Below are 13,287 nucleotides of genomic sequence, written 5' to 3' on the forward strand. Positions count from 1 at the left end.
CTTACAAACAACGTCATGGTAAAATTGATGTCTTCCAAGTGCTGCACGAAACTTTTCTTAACTGATAAGAATAATTTTAACAGCATTCCAAGCCGGGCTTCAAAGTGAAACTTCATATTCTAGAGGTGGCGTTTATCAGATGTGGATATTTAAACTTTCCAAAGATCTGTACATTCAGTCGATCATATTTTAATAGTATTAAAGATTTGACCTTTCAATTCTATACAAATAAACAAATAGATAGCAGGATTGAAATTTTATATTTGCGTCAGACGTGCGTTTCGTTTACAAAAGACTCGTCAGTGACATTCGAATCAAAAAATGTTTTAAAAGCTAAATAAAGTACGAAGTTGAAGAGCAATTAGGACCAAAAGGTTTGCCAAATACAGCTAAGGTAATCTATCACTGATGGTTACTGTCTGAGGTAGTATTCCTCATTCAAAACTGAAAGACAAATTGAATGGGTCCTGCATTGTTTCATTAAAAGGATGGCCAATGTAGATTCAAATATCTTGTTTTGGGGAGGGATGAATTCTACTTGGTAAAAGATCGTTCTGATTCAAACAAAATAAAATCAGAATATTACACTATCAAAATGCTTCATTTCTTCATTGACAATATATTTGTTATGTTTAGAAGTGTTTTTTTCTCTCTCATAAAACAAGTTTGATGACTAGATTGAACGCATATATCCCATCGAACTTTAGAAAAAAGGATATACCCGACACAGTTAAGCCAGTCTCGTATGGAACGCCACAGCTGTCTTATGTGGAACTCTGTTATTACTTTATGTCGTAATATTATTTAATGGTATTCTCTATACTACAGACGACAGACACACAAATGACACCCTTTTCTGCCATTGACAGCACACCAACAACACCTTCTTTGTACACATGGCAGTAAAAGAAATAAAACTCGAACACAAATTCAAATTTGTCGACAGCCCGTCATACGTGATGGACGCCAGATATAATTGTATAATACATTTATAATCGTGACATATAAATCAGTAATCAATTTGCATTTTCATTTACCAATCATTTCATTATGTACAACCACAGGAAAATATTGTATACTGTACGTTTAATAAAATTACCCCTCATTGATGGCCAAGGCCGACCAGGAAAAACCGTATTACGGAAACCTGTGCCCGAATCAATGCTCGAGCCTATCTCAGGATAATGACGTAGGATCTCGTCATTTCATAAACAGTTTTCGAAAATCAAGATTTTTGTTATAATGTAATATGATGACTTGTGGTGGGGGAATAGTGTTGCAGGGTTGCTTCCCCTCAGTACAGATAGAACATATAAAGCCAGTCTTAATCAACTGAGCTAGAGAATCGATTCTTTGGCTCAGTGGGTTAACGCAGACGACCGAGGTTCGAATCCCGGTGGTGACGATATTAATTTGTAGAGTAGAAACATGCTCTCCGGTTACACAACAATCACTTTTCCATTATGCAGATATTTTGTTTTATGACGTCAAAATTTTACGGGAACCTGTGTGATATCCAGTAATGGCCGACAAATAGCTATAAGGTGTATATGAAAATTGCAGTTAAGATGGTAAAATCACAAATCAGTCGTTACTGTAAATGGACTAAAAGTATGACTTTTGAGCAAATTTAAAGGGAAATGACAGGAAAGGGGCCAAATAGTTTCCAAGGGGAGCAAATGCCCTTTAATTTGGTATGGAGGTTTCAAAAATAGAGGGAGAATTGGAGGGAAAGTTGAGTCATCTTTTTAGACTTCAGTTAAATAATGACTTATGAAGTTATGTAGACTTACCTTCTAATAAAGTGTGGGAAATCCTATGTGTGTTTCCAAACAACAGCTCTGTTTTAATGATGTTTTCCCGTATTTTTCACACCATTTTTACCTCTATTATGAAAATCTGCCCCCTATCCAATATGGCCGAACTAACCGTGAAGAGCCCTATTCTAAAAAAACACACACTTCTCAGAACTATGTCTAATTCACTTTGACTTACTGATATGCAAACCTAAAATTAAACAGAAAAATATATCATAAAATAGTGATTGAAAGATTCATGACACTTTGAAAGGATAATTCACACGTGTTACACGGGGAGCATGTTTGTTTACAAATAATAATGTCACGTGATCGCGCAGACCTCACATGTTGCATCGCCCTTACAATCCACTAATACATAACCCATTATCATGCAAACATGCAACGTGAATGTGATTGGTTATCAAATAATACAGAAATAATGCATGTTCAGTTTATGAAGAAATTAGTTCATCGATTTTCACTTTTGACACGAACAGGTCGGGTTGACATTTCTGTCATCGGGGATAATATTGAGGTAAATTGGATAAAACTGACCGTCAAAAAGGTCTAGAGAAGCACATCAGTAGAACCTTAACATTAATAAGTAAAACTTACCAAAATTTCTCTAATTAATAAACTATATAACTGAAATTTCACAAAGATAACGGTAAATAATTTTGATGATGGTGATCATGATGATGGTTAAATTGGCGCGAATTAATATTCTTACTCCTATTGCTTTAAGTAAAAAAAAATGTATAGAATTGAATTTGACTAAAGTTGAGCATAAAAAAACGTGAATATGCAAAAGCCTGGTAATATATTAATGATAAAGTGTGTATAAATTTCCGTAAACGAATTTACCCGTATACTTCACTAAGAATTACATTTGAGCGCAAGGAGATCTTTATCATGTTTATTTGTGAATTGGTTTATATAACGGAATTTTTTGCGTTGCTTTTTTAAATCATTGAGGCCATCTATTTTTATTACGGGTTTCCACATCTTTAAATCGGAATTATAGAAAAAATGGAATGTTGTTAGCAGAATCAAAACAGAAATGATGAACACTGCAACATTTTCAGCAAAACATAAATAGGATGGAAGATCTGTGTATTCACATTATTTGTAAAACTCTCCTTATTCCTGTGAAGCGTGTGCTTTACATCGAGGCTTTCTATGCTTATCATCGACGCCACAGTACTTCAACCAATCAGGCAACGTTTATTTGGGGCATTCGACCTATTTTAACTCAGATTTTGGAATTTTTTAATCGAAATTATAGAAAAATGGAATGTTGTTAGTACATATAAAATAGAAAAAGATGAATACTATAAGCTAAAGCAAGTTTAGATGGGGTTCTGTGTATTTACATTGTTTGTACAACTCTCCTTACTGATGCCATATTTTGGAATTTCCGTGACCTAAATGGTTCGCGAAAATTAATATTTTTATATATAGTATAGTAACAACAGATAAATATCATCATTTAGAAAAGTGTAGTTTACACGGTCAATACGACGGCTAGAAGTGAAGCTATCACAGAAAAAACACCTTATATATGACCACAACTCAGTCCTCTGAATGGGATAGATTTTCTTCGGCCTACCGAAAATTGACGATTCCCATATCGAGAATACAACATTTTCCCGCTATACTGATCGAAACGCGGGAAAATATTAGTATTCTCTATACTACAAACGACAGACACACAAATGACACCCTTTTCTGCCATTGACAGCACACCAACAATACCTTCTTTGTACACATGGCAGTAAAAGAAATAAAACTCCAACACAAATTCAAATTTGCCGACAGCCCGTCATACGTGATAGAAAACCAAAGAAAGGGGTAATCTATAGGCCTAATACCTTAGATATCTTCAAACGTTTCTCAGTGGAATCTACTATGTAACCGTCTTTACTAGAGTCAGACTTCCATCTACCGTGCTTCTTTAAGCATCTGTCACTAACATCGGCGTTCGCCGCCATCGTGGCCCCACCGGATCTGAATGAATGAAGACCTATGTTTCCCTCTTGACAAATTGTTCGAATTCTCTTAAGAATTGACTCTCTAGCCGCCGTGTAACTTAGCTTTTTATCTTTAGTAAAAGCGCTTGGACAATTCCAGTGCACCGTTACGATTCAAATATGATGTAATGGTATATAAAAACCTTGTAGCTGAGTACTATTGACAAAAACATGCTACATTTGAGAAAAATGACTAAAGATTTTCCCTATATCTGCCGTCGCCGTATTGGGATAGTCGTAATTCCAGTTACGATTATTTCTTTAATACCAGTGAATGAGGATCGGTTGAAAATAAAACCGTTTACGACAAAAGAGATGTTTTCATCTCCAACATTGTTAACTTTTTCATTTTTATGAAGCAAAATTTAAGTAGCGACCGCATATGTAGTATACATCTCCTTGTTGATATGATAATCCAGGGCTTGTTTTTACTATTATGATTCCTTGATAAACAGTTGCTGCTCGCAAGGAAGCTATTCAACTAAGAGTTCTGAGTGGTGTAGTTAATCTTCCCTTCGTAAATTTTACGGACGCTATGTAAAAGTTATCCCACGAGGACGCGGTGTGTCCGTGTAAGATCACCCCGATGGCCGGAGGCCAGAGGGTGATCTAACACTGACACACCAAGTCCGAATGGGATAACTATTTTACATCCCAGCTGTTTTAGATTAGACGAAAAATCATTTATAATTCATAAAATCTAGTTTGGAACGCAACACAACCATTATAATATACATTATATATTACTATATGATGTATACCCTTTATGACCTCCGAACACGATGAGTAGATATCAAACAATGTCAACTCGCCCCACTGCCCAATCGACCCACACTATATCGCCACTTTATAAATAAATCGCCCAACTCTTATTTACCGACTCGCCCCACTTTAAAAAAAGTGTAAAATCAAATTGAACAGTCAGTCTGACAACTCACTTATTAACGAAAAGGGTTTAAACCCAACTGAATAAAGGTCTGAAAACTCGCCCCACAAATAAAAATATCTTGCTTCCTTTAAGTATGTTAAATTACTGATGGTTCTTATCCAGTCGTCCTGGTGTCGTGGCTTGATATGCTAAAGGTTTTGAGTTCAAATCCCATCATATACACTGGAGTTTTTCTACGTGAATTTTGATAGTCTTTTCCGTATAATTAATTATAAGTCTTATAGTGGATTTGACATTCCCTCCATAATGTTACAGAACAAAGGAAAGCATGCATAACAAAGAAACTCAAACTAGGGTCACTGTGTATCATCGCCACCGGAAATTGGGTACTAACGAAGCGGAGAGAAATGGAAAAAAAAGTAAACAAGTTAAGAATTCATTCAATGTAAAGCATTTCTACTCATTTGATGAGGGTGCCGCTTAAGAAATGATTTTCTGATATATAATTCTTTAAATTATTAGGCCGATAAGTACAAAATTAATACAAGATTTTGTGTGATACTCCAAAACTTGCCACTTAGTACCGGAAAATTTCGAGGTCTATCGTCCTCTGTCGCCCCATTCTCAAGATATTGAACTGTTTTTCATTATTTTTCCAGACACGTTTTTAGATTATTATAGTGTGGCATCATATTTACTGAAATTTGTTGTCAAAAAGATGTATTTTAAAGAATATAGACCATAAAAAAATACAGTCTAGGGTACGGCAACTTGCTCGTGTTGACAAATTTACTGTATGGCAACTTGTTTTCAACTGTATGGCAACTTGCTGATTTTAGAATAGTTATTTACCGTCCTTTCAAAGAAAATAAAGTATTAAGTACAAATATCTAAGGTGGGAAAGGGGGGGTATCTTTTTATGTTAAACTGTTTTTGTCCCTTTCAAGGTTTAAATTTGTTTAAAACTGTTATTTGACTGATAAATTTTAAAAACTGTTAACTGTTTTCAACCCACTGTCTGTAATCTGTTTTGTTAAAATTTGCAATGTTGCCAGTTAAATGTTTATTTGAAATTGAGATTCCTGTTATCTGTTACTAAATACTTAAAGTGTTCACTGTTTTTGACATTATTTTCTCTGTTAACTGATCTTAGCTGTTATTTACAAGAATCACATTAAAATTTGCTGTCCATCTCTGTCTTTACATTGCTTCCGCAAAGTAGTGACACAAACAGCATATATGTAATTGTACATGTCTTTAAAAAATCTTTGAGTATGGTATAAATCCTTGATAAAATTGAGAATGGAAATGAGGAAAATGTCAAAGAAACAGAAGCCCGACAAAATAGAAGAAACAACCCAACGCAGCGAGAAAATTATGCACTAGGGTGGGTTGTCAATTCACAGATAGGAAAAAAGCTAAGAATTGACACTCATAATTTTTAAACACCCTCTTTCCCTTCCTTCCTAATAAATAAGGCTTAATATTTGAGTTATGCGAGTGTATATTTATGGAAAGAGAATCGTCCATAGATTTGATTTCCAATAGTAATAATGGTGAAATATAATCCCTTTTTTGTGTAACCATGGCAACAATCAGCATTTATTTGATACCAAATATTGCAAAATAGGGGGTTGAACATGTCACAAAAATCTCAAAAATTCAATTCCAATGAACAAATCCAATGCTATGCCCCTACAAATGGTGCAGAGGACAATATCAAGGTAGAATTCTATCAATTGCTGGAAGAAACCACCAGGAAATGTAGCTCCAAAGACACCACAATCTTAATGGGAGACCTAAATGCTAAGGTAGGAAGCGACAACACCGGTTATGAACAAGTGATGGGAAGACATGGGCTAGGAGAAATGAATGAGAATGGAGAGCTCTTTGCCAACCACTGTGCAAATTACAATATGGTCATCGGTGGAACAGTTTTCCCACACAAAAAATGTCATCTAGCAACATGGGTATCTCCAGACATGAACACTGAAAACCAAATAGATCATGTCTGCATCTCCAAGAAGTTTAGGAGAAGTTTACAAGATGTCCGAGTTAAAAGAGGAGCTGACACTGCCACTGACCACCACCTTATTGTAGCTAATGTCAAATTGAAGCTGAAGAAACATCAAAATGTTGAATCAACAGGAAAACGATTTAACGTATCAATGTTGGAAAACAAAACAAAGAAATCAGAATTCCAGATAGAGCTAAAAAATCGCTTCTCAATATTTCAGAATGCAGCAGAGGAAATAATTTCAATAGAAGATCACTGGCAAGAGATTAAAAATGCTTTCACGACAGCTTGCGAAACATCAGTTGGTTTAAAAAATAGGAAACATCAGGAATGGATAACGCCAGAAACACTTGTAAAAGTAGAAAAAAAGGAAAAATATAAAAAATATCCTGAACAACAGCAAAACAAGATCAGCAAAGCAATCAGCCTCAAGAGAGTATACTATAGCTAACAAGGATGTCAGGAACAGTGCAAGGAGAGATAAGAGGGCATTTGTAGACAAACTGACAGCAGAAGCAGAAGAAGCAGCCAGAGCAAACAACATCAAAGCTCTGTATGACAACATTAAACTGCTAACAGGGAAATACCAGAAAGGAAGTAGACCAGTCAAAAGCAAAGAAGGGAAAACACTCAACACACATGAAGAGCAAATGAAAAGATGGGTTGAGCATTTCAAGGATGTGCTAAACCAGGACCCACCTGTAAGAAAAGCTGACATCCCACCCTCGGAAGAGCTTTTGGCAGTAGACGGTAAAAGACCATCAACAGGAGAAATAAAGAAAGCCATAAAAATGCTAAAGAATAACAAAGCTCCAGGTCCTGACAACATACCTGCAGAAGCACTGAAAGCAGACATTGAAACATCAACTCAAATGCTATATGAGCTATTTGGAAAGATCAGGGAAGAAGAAGAGGTCCCGCTAGAATGGAAAGAAGGACACATGGTAAAGCTTCCAAAGAAGGGTAATTTAAGCATTTGTGACAACTATAGAGGAATAATGCTACTATCAGTTCCAGGGAAAGTTTTAAATAGAGTTATGTTAGACCGACTCAAAAATGCAATAGATGAAAAGCTTCGTGACAACCAAGCTGGATTTAGACAAAACCGATCATGTGCAGACCAAATAGCAACCTTACGTATCATCCTCGAACAATCACAAGAGTTCAATTCATCACTCTATTCTGTTTTTGTCGACTTTGCCAAAGCCTTTGACAGCTTAGATAGAGATGTGTTGTGGCAGTTGATGAGACACTATGGCATTCCTGAAAAATTTATTACCATCATCAGAAACACCTATACAGGAATGCAGAGTAAGGTTATACATGAAGGTCAATTAACAGAGGCCTTTGATATAACAACTGGGGTAAGACAAGGCTGTCTCCTTTCACCTATGCTATTCCTCCTGGCAGTTGATTGGATCATGAAGCAAGCCACAGATGGCAGACGAAATGGCATCCAATGGACCATGTTCACTCAGCTGGATGACCTAGACTTTGCCGATGACATTGCATTGCTATCCCACAACCACCAACAAATGCAGGACAAACTAGAGCAGGTTGAAAAGAGAGCAGCAGAAACGGGCCTTTCCATCAATCAAAACAAGACCAAAGTGTTAAAGTCAAACACAAATTCCCAAGCCAGTCTGATGGTTAACACCCAAGCATTAGAAGAAGTGGAATCCTTTACATACCTTGGAAGCGTAGTGGATAATCTTGGCGGCTCAGATAAAGATCAGAATTGGCAAAGCCAGAACTGCATTTAACATGATGGGATCAATCTGGAAAGCACGAAATATCACACTTAAGACCAAAATACGCTTGTTCAATTCAAACGTAAAAACCATTCTCTTATATGGAGCTGAGACTTGGAAAACAACAAAAATCCTGCTTCATAAACTTCAAGTCTTCATTAACAACTGCCTCAGGCGCATCCTTAACATCAGATGGCCTGAGAAGATATCAAACAAAGATCTTTGGGAAAAGACCAACCAATCCCCAGTTGATGAAGAGTTAAAAAAGAGAAAATGGCGATGGATAGGACACACACTGAGGAAGCCAAAAACTAACATTACAAGGCAAGCCTTACAGTGGAACCCACAAGGAAAGCGTAGCAGGGGCAGACCAAGATACACCTGGAGAAGGAATGTTGCAGCCGAGATGGAGAAAGAAGGGTAAAAGTGGCACGATCTGGAGAGGCTAGCAAAGAACAGAACAAGGTGGAGAAATATCGTTAGTGGCCTATGCTCCACCAAGGGGCAACAGGATTAAGCAAGTAAGCATGGCGGTACGGATAGGAACGTACGGACGGTCAAACTGAAAAATGGCTTATTATAAAACATGCTAAAAACAATCTAAATGTTCATATAAACCCACTAGGAAGGCTATATTATTATTCAACTAGCTAAAAATCAATTCAATTGTACAAAAACTTTCATATTTAGAAAATTCACCATGGCTATAATGCGATACTAAACTTGTAACTGTGTATTGGTATACCTGAAGCTGTCTCTTAAGTGAGCAATCATTTAACTAACTTATCCAGCTTATTATGGAATGTTTGATAAGTTATATTGACCCAGAGTACCTGGACGGAATTGTGAAAAATTAAGTACCTTTTCAATTTGAAATTCGTAAAATAACTGAACAGTGTGGCCTGGTAGAAGAGGCCGAAAAATGAGGACTTGGTTCTCAAATTGATGTAAAAATTTGCTAGTCTAAGACTTCAGAAATGTAAAGATGGACCAAGGCTTTTTTTTATATCAGCTCAGAGTTCTTAATTGGGACTTGGAGATGAAAGAGTGCTTCAACTCGTGACACCTTACATGTTACTTTTTGATTTATACACTGGTTTTGATGATTTAAAATAAAAATCAGTAAACCTTCGTAATACTTTTTAATAAAACCATGTAAGCAATGAGTCGTATGAATACCCTGACTGAGATGTAACCATAACTTATAAGAGCCCCCGCCATTAAAAAAATGATCACGCCCTATAGTATTCACTCATTCTATCTGTTTGTTACACTTTCCTACGTCATGACGATAACCCAAGTTTGCTACAACTGATTTACATAAAACATTTACTCAACAATATACATAACCAGAAGAAGCCTCCCTTTTGCTGTTTGAAGCATTTACAATTATTCATGACATAGTCCTTTTTCTTGGAGTCAATCACTCCGTCTGCTTTTCCATCCGTTCAAGTGTCTGTCCATGTGTCAATAAGGAAATATGGTACTTCAATGCGTGTGTATTCTGAAAATTAGTCAGCTTTATAAAAGATTCCTTATGGAGCTTGGCATTTCTGCGACTTTGTACAGTGGTTTTCAAACTTTTGAATACTTTGAAGATATGTACTTCCTCTTTTCATTGCTTTTGGGTTCGTTTGGAAAAAAGGGTAAATTAAAGTTGCTGTTAACTCTTATCAGCATTTAAAATTTGTTGTTAACTGTTTTTGCCTAAATCGAGGTGTTGTTAACATGTCAGTTAACGGACCCCCTTACCCCCCCCCCCTTACCCCCCCCCCCCCCATCTAATAATGCATTATATAAAATGCATTAGATCGAAATACCATTTGCTTGACAGCATTTAAGATGTATACAAATTATATATTTTCAAAAAGAAACTGACAAGAAAATTAATTCGAAATGCAATTCACGATTTGTTTCTCCTTACTTCGGTGGTTGTCGTTGCTTCATCTCTATCTTATTTGTTGTTTTCATAAATTGTTTTGTTATGAGTTAGCCCGTTACTTTTCTTGTTGAGTCCTTCCACATTTTTCGGTCAGTGCTTTTTATAGCAGACTATAAGGTACGAGTTTTCGTTGTTGAAGGCCATACGATAACATAAAATTGCTTACATACACTTTATTTTATCCTGATGGATAGTTATCTTATTTGCTATCATACCACATCTCCACTGTTTTTATCTAAAAAGAAAGCTAGCACCAACAAAAGATGAATGGATGGTTTATTTTATTGAACTTACAAAATTTCACCCTAACAACAATTAAGACAACAGTCGTTAGTAGTATAACGATATATGAATGTATTTAGGATAAAATGGTTGAAGAAAACTTTTTGTAAAAGCGGTTCGCAACGAGGCCTTCTGAACTGAATTAATGGCATATATTTAATAATATTTGATAAGTAAGACATTTTGTATATATGTAAGCCTGTAAAGCTTTGATATCAACAAAATATCGTCACTTGATCTTATCTAAACAGTGATTAATTTCCTCTTAAAATTATAATATACTACAAGACGCTGTACAGACAAAAGTTGTTATTTTGCAATTCGCCGTACAACAAACAAACAATGTTTTTGTCTATATTCTTTAAAAAACATGTTTTTGACAACAAATTTCAGAAAATATGATGCCACACTATAATAATCTAAAAACGTGTCTGGAAAAATAATGAAAAACAGTTAAATATCTTGAGAATGGGGCGACAGAGGACGATCGTCCTCGAAAATTTCCGGTACTAAGTGGCAAGTTTTGGAGTATTACACAAAATCTTGTATTAATTTTGTAATTATCGGCCTAATAATTTAAAGAATTATATATCAGAAAATCATTTCTTAAGCGGCACCCTCATCAAATGAGTAGAAATGCTTTAAATTGAATGAATTCTTAACTTGCTTACTTTTTTTTCTATTTCTCTCCGCTTCGTTAGTACCCAATTTCCGGTGGCGATGATACACAGTGAGGGTGATCTGGTAGGGATGATCCGGCTCAGATCACAGGGTTAGAACAAAGGAGCTGGGATGTACATGTAACACAAGTTGATTAACTGTTTATACAGTATCTGTTTAACAGATGACAGATACTTTTTATTTTTTGTAACTACAATCCCGAGCTTTTCCGCCCGAATGTGAACCACAGAATAAAACTTTTCACCGGGTTTGTACTTGCATGAACAACACGACGGGTGCCACATACAGTGCAGCATCTGCTTACCCTTCCTGGACACCTAAGATCGCCCCCTTTTTTTTTGGTAGGTCTCCTGTTGTTCAGTCTTCAGCTAACTATTTACAGACTTTGTCTTCAGGTCTTTTACTTTTTTTGCCATGGCGTTGTTAGTTTATTTTCGACTTATGAGTGAATGTCCCTTTGGTATCTTTCGCCTCTTTTTTGCAAGTATGAAGTAATTGCAACTTGTCATTAACAAAATGACCATCATTTGCATTAGTTTGCCTCTTTCATTGAGGTTGGAACAAATTCAAATGAACACGGTCATCTGGAACATGGAAAATGCGTCGTAGTGCAAAGTAGCAATGTTTGTTTTTAAATTGCAGTTTAAACTCATCCCTTGAAAAACGGACATTTAATTGAGATTTAGAAATAAAAATAGATTTTTTTCAAGAAGTAAAACCGAGCCAAGATTGAATATCTCGTTTGATTACATGCATAGCCATTAGGTTTGTATTGTCGTAGTTTATAATTTTTCATGTTGCAGCTATTTATAAAAATAAATATAGTAGTGAGCTTAAAGATATGTAATGCATATTTTTTTTCAAAACTGTTGCATAAGGGAAAATCATTTTGAATTGAAGACGAATTGACAGAAAATTACCGAAAAGGTGATAAATACTTTTATCTCTGCAACGTTATTTTGAGAAGAAACATACTGGACATGGAAAAGTTTGTTATAGTGAAATAGGGTCCACATTTTACCAACGACGTACTAAGGTTCACTGCCTGAGAAAAGGAAATACAAAAACAAAAAACCATATTTTTTTTTTGTCATTGGGGAATCAATTTTGAATATTATATCAGAACTTCAATGTCATTATTAGCTCGCCTTGCTCGATATGACCAAGTGAGCTTTTCTCATCACTTTGCGTGCGTCGTCATCTGTTAACTATTGCAAAATTCTTCTATGAAACTACTGGGCTTAAAGGAACCAAACTTGACCTAAATCATCCTTACGGTATCTAGTTTAAAAGATGTATGCGATGACCCTTCCTTTCAACCAAGATGGCCGCCATGGCTAAAAATAGAACTTTGGGGTAAAATGCAGTTTTTGCCTTATATCTATGAAACTAAAGCATTTAGAGCAAATCTGTCTTGAGGTAAAAATGTTCATCACTCAGCATACCGGTAATGGATCCATAACTTTAAATTTGACAGTGTCCGTGAAAAATAAGCGCCACATGATTTTAACCCCCATAACAATTACCAAAAATAGCAAGTAAACTACATGGGAACCTTCATGACAACTTTTCGTCATTCTCGACTAAGGGGGAACCATGAAGGCTTGGCCTTTGAATGGTTACAAACGGCAATTAATTAAAATATCGATACTTTTTTAATGAAAATTCAAATAAATATAATTTAAATAACTAATGTATCAGCCTTACATGGAGGGATGAAATACTTTCGACTTCGCTACACTGTATATATACAGCGTAGACACGGTTTGTCATTGACTCACCACGAGGTGTTTTGGAATTTTAAGGTTGTTTGGGACTTTCTGTTAACAATAAACGGTAGCACGTCATAGAAAATTAAGTGAGTAATCTATGTTTCAAATCTTATTACAAAAATGT

This window comes from Mytilus edulis, chromosome 4 (genome assembly GCF_963676685.1).
Source record: "Mytilus edulis chromosome 4, xbMytEdul2.2, whole genome shotgun sequence".
Classification (NCBI taxonomy): Eukaryota; Metazoa; Mollusca; class Bivalvia; order Mytilida; family Mytilidae; genus Mytilus; species Mytilus edulis.